The sequence below is a fragment of the Nerophis ophidion genome, linkage group LG11 (genome assembly GCF_033978795.1).
Source record: "Nerophis ophidion isolate RoL-2023_Sa linkage group LG11, RoL_Noph_v1.0, whole genome shotgun sequence".
Lineage (NCBI taxonomy): Eukaryota > Metazoa > Chordata > Actinopteri > Syngnathiformes > Syngnathidae > Nerophis > Nerophis ophidion.
The window spans coordinates 14,985,558-14,995,020 of NC_084621.1; positions in this window are offsets into that span (position 1 = coordinate 14,985,558).

The following is a 9,463-nucleotide window of genomic DNA, read 5'->3' on the forward strand; positions in this document are numbered from 1 at the left end:
ACAAATACACACATTACAAAACTTTTTTTTTTCCCACCACACAGCAGAGCGTTAATTCTGGTGTAGTAGGAGTTATTTATACAAAAATAACACTTCAGTTTGCCTCGATTGAAGCAAGCTATAAGAGAGTGAACATCAACACATAACTTAAAGGCCTACTGAAAGCCACTACTACCCACCACGCAGTCTGATAGTTTATATATCAATGATGAAATATTAACATTGCAACACATGCCAATACGGCCGCTTTAGTTTACTAAATTTCCCGCGAAAGTAGTCTGTTTTTTTATCGCATAATTACACAATATTCTGGACATCTGTGTTGCTGAATCTTTTGCAATTTGTCCAATTAATAATGGAGACGTCAAAGAAGAAATATGTTGGTGGAAAGTGGTGTATTGCAGCCGGCTGTAACAACACAAACACAGCCGGTGTTTCTTTGTTTGTTGTGAAGCTTTAATATGGAACAGAGCGGTCAAGCGAACATGGTTCTCTACCACATATACGCAAATACGGCATTAGCTTTCACTGCTATGCTGATGACACCCAACTCTACATGCCCCTAAAGCTGACCAATACGCCGGACTGTAGTCAGTTGGAAGCGTGTCTTAATGAAATTAAACAATGGATGTCCGCTAATTTTTTGCAACTTAACGCCAAAAAAAACGGAAATAATGATTATCGGTCCTGCTAGACACCGACCTCTATTTAATAATACAACTTTAACATTTGAGAACCAAATAATAAAACAAGGTGACTCGGTAAAAAATCTGGGTATTATCTTCGACCCAACTCTCTCCTTTGAGTCACACCTTAAAAGCGTTACTAAAACGGCCTTCTTTCATCTCCGTAATATCGCTAAAATTCGCTCCATTTTGTCCACTAAAGATGCTGAGATCATTATCCATGCGTTTGTTACGTCTCGTCTCGATTACTGTAACGTATTATTTTCGGGTCTCCCCATGTCTAGCATTAAAAGATTACAGTTGGTACAAAATGCGGCTGCTAGACTTTTGACAAGAACAAGAAAGTTTGATCACATTACGCCTGTACTGGCTCACCTGCACTGGCTTCCTGTGCACTTAAGATGTGACTTTAAGGTTTTACTACTTACGTATAAAATACTACACGGTCTAGCTCCATCCTATCTTGCCGATTGTATTGTACCATATGTCCCGACAAGAAATCTGCGTTCAAAAGACTCCGGCTTATTAGTGATTCCTAAAGCCCAAAAAAAGTCTGCGGGCTATAGAGCGTTTTCCGTTCGGGCTCCAGTACTCTGGAATGCCCTCCCGGTAACAGTTCGAGATGTTACCTCAGTAGAAGCATTTAAGTCTCACCTTAAAACTCATCTGTATACTCTAGCCTTTAAATAGACCTCCTTTTTAGACCAGTTGATCTGCCGCTTCTTTTCTTTTTTCTCCTATGTCCCCCCCTCCCTTGTGGAGGGGGTCCGGTCCGATGACCATGGATGAAGTACTGGCTGTCCAGAGTCGAGACCCAGGATGGACCGCTCGTCGGGACCCAGGATGGACCGCTCGCCTGTGTATTGGTTGGGGACATCTCTACGCTGCTGATCCGCCTCCGCTTGAGATGGTTTCCTGTGGACGGGACTCTCGCTGCTGTCTTGGATCCGCTTGAACTGAACTTTCGCGGCTGTGTTGGAGCCACTATGGATTGAACTTTCACAGTATCATGTTAGACCCGCTCGACATCCATTGCTTTCGGTCCCCTAGAGGGGGGGGGGTTGCCCACATCTGAGGTCCTCTCCAAGGTTTCTCATAGTCAGCATTGTCACTGGCGTCCCACTGGATGTGAATTCTCCCTGCCCACTGGGTGTGAGTTTTCCTTGCCCTTTTGTGGGTTCTTTCGAGGATGTTGTAGTCTTAATGATTTGTGCAGTCCTTTGAGACATTTGTAATTTGGGGGTATATAAATAAACATTGATTGATTGATTGATTGATGTCAACCAGCAGGTTTCAGTGGTAATAAGTCATCTCTTACCGTAAACATGAGCGGAGCTTGTGTCGTTCCTCCTGCAGCAGTCAAAGAGGCAGCTGTGACTTTCTTGGCTCCTCCATGGCTTCCCTCAGAGACACTGGCGGTCACCACCCTCATGGCCACACCCCTCCGACTTTAAGGTATGACTATATAATCTCACTAAAACACTAGTATCACAATAAGCAGATAAGGGATTTTCCAGAATTATCCTAGTAAATGTGTCTAATAACATCTGAATCGCTCCCACTGCCCTCGTCTTTTTGTTTTCTTCCAGTCCAGGGGTGTCAAACTCAAATACAGAGTCGGCCAAAATTCTAAACTGAACAAAGCCGCGGGCCAAAGTTGAACTACTTAACATTTTAATAGGGACCCAAACAAGTTTGGCATTGAAAATTGAACAAGCAAGCGTTATATAACTTTATAGTGACATGCAAAATCGAGTTTTGTTGGTAGCGGGGGTGTATATTGTAGCGTCCCGGAAGAGTTAGTGCTGCAAGGGGTCTGGGTATTTGTTCCGTTGTGTTTATGTTGTGTTACGGTGCGAATGTTCTCCCGAAATGTGTTTGTCATTCTTGTTTGGTGTGGGTTAACAGTGTGGTGTAAGAGTGTTAAAGTTGTTTGTATGGCCACCCCCAGTGTGACCTGTATGACTGTTGACCAAGTATGCCTTGCATTCACTTGTGTGTGTGTAGAAGCCGCATATATTACATGACTGGGCCGACACGCTGTTTGTATGGAGGAAAAGCGGACGTGACGACAGGTTGTAGAAGAGGAGGCTAAAAGCAGTACCTTTAAGGCACACCCCCAATATTGTTGTCCGGGTGGAAATTTGGGAGAATGGTTGCCCCGGGAGATTTTCGGGGGGGGGGGCACTGAAATTCGGGATTCTCCTGGAAAAATTGGGAGGGTTAGTAAGTATGAAGATTAGTGTTGAATACGTTGATACACCACCACTGTGATACACCGCCACTGTATAATACCGGCAGGCCAGCTCTAATATTAATATATTATTGCCTCACGGGCCAAATAAAATTACACGGCGGGCCAAATTTGGCCCGCGGGCCAGAGTTTGACACCTATGTTCTAGTCCTTCACTCTCACTATCCTCATCCACAAATCTTTCATTCTCGCTCAAATTAATGGGGAAATTGTCGTTTTCTCGGCCCAAATCGCTCTAGCTGCTGGTGGCCATGATTGTAAACAATGTTCAGATATGAGGAGCTCCACAACCGGTGACGTCACGCACATATCGTCTGTTACTTCCGGTACAGGCAAGGCTTTTTTATTAGCGACCAATAGTTGCGAACTTCATCGTGGATGTTCACTACTAAATCTTTTCAGCAAAAATATGGCAATATCGCGAAATGATCAAGTATGACACGTAGAATGGACCTGCTATCCCCATTTAAATAAGAACATCTCATTTCAGTAGGCCTTTCAACAACTTCAACGTTTAGCAACCTCCTCCCCTTCCCACATCAGACCCTGATGACATTGAATATTAAGAGTTTACTTCCATGACGAAAAATGTTGTAATCAATCAGAAATATCAATCCGCTACAATGCGCCAAACGTGGATAACTGTGGAGAAACTGTTTACATATTACCCATCATGCACTGTAATGGATTGATAAATTTGTCATTTTTAATGAGGGATTGAATATGTTTCTGAATGAAACTCGTTTTGGACACCGCTGATATAGAACATGTGACATAAACATATTTTGTATGTGAAGAAATAAAAACTTGGACCACAGCACTGCTTGTAAAATGCCGGTAAAAACTGGCAGATGTCTCCTACTCAACAGCTGTGTTAATAGTCAATTGTTAATATTATTTAAATAATTACTTGATAATACTTTTGTATTCTTTATAAATTGTGCAAAGACATATATAGAAACTGCAATGCTTTAATTTGGAGCTAAAGTTGTTTTTATCTTTTGTATATAAGCAATTGGATGGTGTCACTTCCGCTAAAGTACTTCCTGTTGGTTGACTTCCGGTATTCGTCTGAAAGATTCAGTACATGTTGCTGTCCTCTGTCATAATATATGTTGCCATCCTACACAAAGCAGCTAGAAGAAACGCCGTAAGTTGTCTTTAACATGTTAAGAACATGTCAGGCATGTTAAGAAAAGTGTAAAAGTGGCCGACATGTTGAATAGAATTGTCGAATGAGATACAATGTGTTCAAGTAATTCAGGCAGACGGGGGTCTGTCTCCCTCTGCTGGACATTTTGGGAAATTACAGTTACATTTTGTATGTCATAGTAGTGTTTTTCCAACATTTTTTTGAGCCAAGGAACATTTGTTGCGTGGAAAATATCCGGAGGCACACCAACAGCAGAAATTATTAAAAAATGAAACTCATTTGACGGTAAAAAGACGTTGGATATGACTTTAAAGGCCTACTGAAATTAGATTGTCTTATTTAAACGGGGATAGTAGGTCCATTCTATGTGTCATACTTGATCATTTCACGATATTGCCATATTTTTGCTGAAAAGATTTAGTAGAGAACATCCACAATAAAGTTCGCAACTTTTGGTTGCTAATAAAAAAGCCTTGCCTGTACCGGAAGTAGCAGACGATGTGCCCATGACGTCACAGGTTGTGGAGCTCCTCACATCTGAACATTGTTTACAATCATGGCCACCAGCAGCGAGAGCGATTCGGACCGAGAAAGCGACGATTTCCCCATTAATTTGAGCGAGAATGAAAGATTCATGGATAAGGAAAGTGAGAGTGAAGGACTTGAAAAAAAAAAAAAGACTATACAGTGGTAGCGATTCAGATGTTATTAGAAACATTTGCTGGGATATTTCTGGAAAACCCCTTATCTGCTCATTGTGTTACTAGTGTTTTAGTGAGATTATATAGTCGTACCTGTACAACCTGAATGTTGGCCCCGCACCTTTCTTCAGCACCTGTCGACGAGTGATGGCGATGCCCATCTCTGCCCTTCGCAAGGGACCCTCTTCGAAACACGATCTTTCAAAATGATCGCTGCATAATACACCGTACTTTGTGTGTGTAGTCAAATCCAACCGTGTTCGCTTGACCGCTCTGTTCCATAGTAAAGCTTCACTGTCATTTTTCGGGAATGTAAACAATGAAACACCGGCTGTGTTTGTGTTGCTAAAGGCGGCCGCAATACACCGTTTCCCACCTACAGCTTTCTTCTTTGACGTCTCGATTATTCATTGAACAAATTGCAGAAGATTCAGCAACACAGATGTCCATAATACTGTGGAATTATGCGATGAAAACAGACAACTTATAGCTGTGAACGGTGCTGGAACAAAATATCCTCTACAATACGCGACGTTTTAGCATGATACTTCCGCACAAAATTTAAAATTGCAATTTAGTAAGCTAAACCGGCCGTATTGGCATGTGTTGCAATGTTAATATTTCATCATTGATATATAAACTATCAGACTGCGTGGTCGCTAGTAGTTTTTGTTATTTTTGTTTTGTGATGTGTAATGTCTATATGTTTAAATGTGAAAATGAATTTCCCCAACAGGGACCAATAGACCTAAATCTAGTGGGTTTCAATAGGCCTTTAAACCACAACCAAGCATGCATAAATATAGTTCTTGTCTCCAAGTAGGTGTACTGTCACCACCTGTCACATCACACCCTGACTTATTTGGATTTGTTTGCTGTTTTCCTGTGTGTAGTGTTTTAGTTCTTGCGCTCTTATTTTGCTGGCCTTTTGTCTTTTTTTTGGTATTTTTGGTAGTTTTCATGACTTCCTTTGAGCGATATTTCCCGCATCTACTTTGTTTTAGCAGTCAAGAATATTTCAGTTTATATTCTTTTTTGTGAGGACATTGTTGATTGTCATGTCATGTTCGGATGTACTTTGTGGACGCCGCCTTTGCTCCACAGTAAGTCTTTGCTGTCATCCAGCGTTCAGTTTTAGTTTCATTCTGCATAGCCTTCCCTAAGCTTCAATGCCTTTTCTTAAGAGCACTCGCCTTCTGTTTATTCTTGGTTTAAGCATTGGATACCTTTTTACCTGCACGCTGCCTTCCGCTGTTTTCGACATCTAAAAAGCAATTATATAGCGGCTGCCACCTACTGATATAGAAGAGTATTTCACGGTTACTATGCCGAGCTTTAGACAGCACCGACACTCAACAACAACACATCTTTTGCAGACTATAATTACTGGTTTGCAAAAAAATATTTTTAACCCAAATAGGTGAAATTAGATAATCGTCCACGGCACACTGGTTGAAAAACACTGGCATAGTAGACAAATATGTTAAGAGGCAATATGTATATTTGTATCATATTAGTGTTTTCAAGTTTTTCACTGTCCTGTCTGTGACGAGATCTCACAGGTAAATGGTCTTTTTTGAATTATTGACCTAGCCAAGGCTCCGATTGCTCCACATCAAATATTCCACTTTTACAAATATTTTTTGTGGAAGATTTTGCATATTTTGTGTGTTTGCCATAAAAAAAACATGGTTTTCTTTGACTAAAAGGGCAGAAAACAAAAAAACTACATAACCTAACCCCCCCCAGCCCACCCAAAAAAAAATCGTAGATCTATCTGAAGTTGATGAAGACTCCATGGATTTAAGTGTTGAATAAATAATGTATGTTTTCCTTGGCACACCCTTATCATCATTTCATGACTCAAGCAAAACACTATTTACACTTTTATACTGAAATAAATACACCTACAACTTATTAAATACATCCATCCATCCTTCCATTTACTACCACTTATTCCCTTTCGTGGTCGCAGGGGGCGCTGGCGCCTATCTCAGCTACAATCGGGCGGAAGGCGGTGTACACCCTGGACAACACAGATTGACAGACAACATTCACACTCACATTCACACACTAGGACAGGGGTGCCCATTACGTCGATCGCGAGCTACCAGTCGACCGCGGGGGGTGTGTCAGTCGATCTCCAGCCAGGCTGTTAAAAAAAATAGACCTAAAAATTAGTGATCATCAATCTTCACCAAGACGTCACTTAAATGACATTCACGGTACCGGAGGGTCTTGTGAGATGACGCTGGCTGCTGCAAGATCATTATTATGAAAATATGACCGAGAGGAAGGCGAGAAACACTTTTTATTTCAACAGACTCTCGCACCGTACCTTCCGTCAAAACTCTAAAGGCCGACTGCACATTTCCTATCTTCACAATAAAAGCCCTGCAGTTTGCCTGCGCTAACTAAATACAGAGTCTCGGAAAACTGGCGTGCACAAGCGATCCCTCAGAAAGCTGGCGTGCACATCACTTGTGCACGCCAGCTTTCCGAGACTCTGTATTTAGTTAGTGCAGGCAGCATGAAGCAGGGCTTTTATTGTGAAGATAGGAAATGTGCAGTCGGCCTTTAGAGTTTTGACGGAAGGGACGGCGCGAAAGTCTGTTGAAATAAAAAGTGTTTCTCGCCTTCCTCTCTGTCATTTTTTCATAATAATGAACTGGCAGCAGCCAGCGTCATCTCACAAGACCCTCGGGTGCCGTGAATGTCAATCAAGCAAGCTACGGAATTTGCCGCTAATGTTTTTCTTGTAAAGTGTATGGAAGCTGGATGAATTAGATGCCAAAAACCAAACCACTTTCATTTGGTATTGTACAGAAAGGACACCTTTTTTTCTCCTCCATTTGAAAATGTGGGCGTTATTATCATTACTGTCTGATTCCAATCAATGCAAGTCATCAGAATCAGGTAATACACCAACTTATATTCTTGTCTTTGTGAAAGGAAGCCATCTATATGTGTTACACATGCACAAACACATTTAACTTGTTTACAAAAATGTCTCTTTCATAAATAAGTAAATATAAATGATATATATAAATGAGGTAGATCCCCTCGAGTTGGTCAATTGAAAAGTAGCTCGCCTGCAGAAAAAATGTGGGCACCCCTGCACTAGGATATAGAAAAATCTAACAGCAGCGGTAAAGTTTAGATCCATGAAGAAAAGTAAATTAATGTTTAAGACCGGCTTAGCTCAATTGGTAGAGTGGTTGTGCCAGCAACTTGGGTTCCAGGTTCGAGTCCCGATTCCGCCATTCTGGTCATTGCTGTTGTGTCTTTGGGCAAGACACTTTCTCCCAGTGCCACCCACACTGCTGTAAATAGATATTGGGTTTCACTATGTCAAGCGCTTTGATTCACTAGAGAAAAGCGCTATATAAATATAATTCACTTCACTTATAAATTAATATATTTAGATATGCATTAAAAAATATTTTGTATTTTTTAAATAAATGAAATAACATTTAAGACAACTTTTTTTCCAAAACCCATTATAGAATGTGAGATATAACAAAGTAATGCATACGTTTATCATTTGTTTTCAAAACGGTTACAAAAAAGTGGGACCCCATTTGTATGATGTAATGGGGTCCCTGGGCCCCCATTTTGAAAATTCATACGGCCAACACTGCTTACATGATGTATATCAGTGGTTTTCAACCTTTTTTCATTGATGTACCCCCTGTGAACATTTTTTTAATTCAAGTACCCCCTAATCAGAGCAAAGGATTTTTGGTTGAAAACAAGAGATAAAGAAGTAAAATACAGCACTATGTCATCAGTTTCTGATTTGTTAAATTGTATAACACTGCAAAATATTGCCCATTTGTAGTGGTCTTTCTTGATCCATTTGGAAAAAAATATATAAAAATAACTAAAAACTTGTTGAAAAATAAACAAGTGATTCAATTATAAATTAAGATTTTTACACATAGAAGTCATCATCAACTTAAAGTGTCCTCTTTGGGGATTGTAATAGATATCCATCTGGATTCATCAACTTCATTCTAAACATTTCCTTACAAAAAAAAGAAATCTTTACATCAATATTTATGGAACATGTCCACAAAAAAATCTAGCTGTCAACACTGAATATTGCATTGTTGTATTTCTTTTCACAGTTTATTACATTCATATTTTGTTGAAGTATTATTCAATAAATATATGTATAAAGCTCTGCGATGAGATGGCGACTTGTCCAGGGTGTACGCCGCCTTCCGCCCGATTATAGCTGAGATAGGCGCCAGCGCCCCCCGTGACCCCAAAGGGAATAAGCGGTAGAAAATGGATGGATGGGTATATTTATAAAGGACTTTTGAATTGTTGCTGTTTTTAGAATATTTTTAAAAAATCTCACGTACCCCTTGGCATACCTTCAAGAACCCCCAGGGGTACGCATACCCCCATTTGAGAACCACTGATGTATATAAAACCACAATGGAGATGTTTGGATGTTTTTAAGGGTTTTATAGACAGAATAGAGCGAACATTATAAGCGGACTTTTAATCACATGTAGTTACTATTTAGAATGCATTAAAAAATAAATTTGTCATCCATCCATCCATTTTCTACCACTTGTCCCGTTCGGGGTCAGGTCTTACATAATTATTGTGAACGACAGGCAAAAAGTGCAGTTCACCTTTAAAAACTAAACCAAAA